The sequence below is a fragment of the Gallus gallus genome, chromosome 2, assembly GCF_016699485.2.
Source record: "Gallus gallus isolate bGalGal1 chromosome 2, bGalGal1.mat.broiler.GRCg7b, whole genome shotgun sequence".
In the NCBI taxonomy this organism is placed as follows: domain Eukaryota; kingdom Metazoa; phylum Chordata; class Aves; order Galliformes; family Phasianidae; genus Gallus; species Gallus gallus.
Window position 1 is genome coordinate 66026212 of NC_052533.1, and position 618 is coordinate 66026829.

The window sequence follows — 618 nt, forward strand, 5'->3', positions numbered from 1 at the left end:
CTCTTCAATATTCCTGTGCATTTTTTCACATTTGTTGTCTTCATTAAACAAATCTCATGACTGTATTATGGGCTCAAGGTAACTCAGGTGAGGTTTTTCCCCGACTTCCACTCTGCAAAAAAATAAGCCTTTATAGTATTTGCAGTAATTTTGTATGTGATTGGATCAAAAGGTCTTGAGAGTTTTTCTCCTAACAATCTCAAATTGTCATGCTAAGCTTCTGCCTTCTGATATTCCACCAATAACCTGTTCTGTTCTTTGCTATTTGTTAAAATGGGAAAGTGCATGCTACTGCACATCAATGCTTCCATTTTAGATGGTTGTTACTTTAGCTTGTCTACATGAGAAATCAAAATGGAAGCATTTGGTCATACAGCAAAGTGCCTGAGGCTGTGGAGTATTTTGGAAAAAGACACTTCTTAGACTTTACTCTATTGGACACTTACCCATCTGGAGCCCTTTGAGCCTTTGTTTTAGTGCGCGTTGAAGGCCAGCTATGGAGAGGAGTCTGATCCCTCAGTTCTTTCCAGCAAAGGAAATAGTGCAGGTGATAAACTCTTCTTCCTCCCTGAGCAGTTTAATAACAACCAATCTGTTTCTCTGCTCGTAGCTTCAACC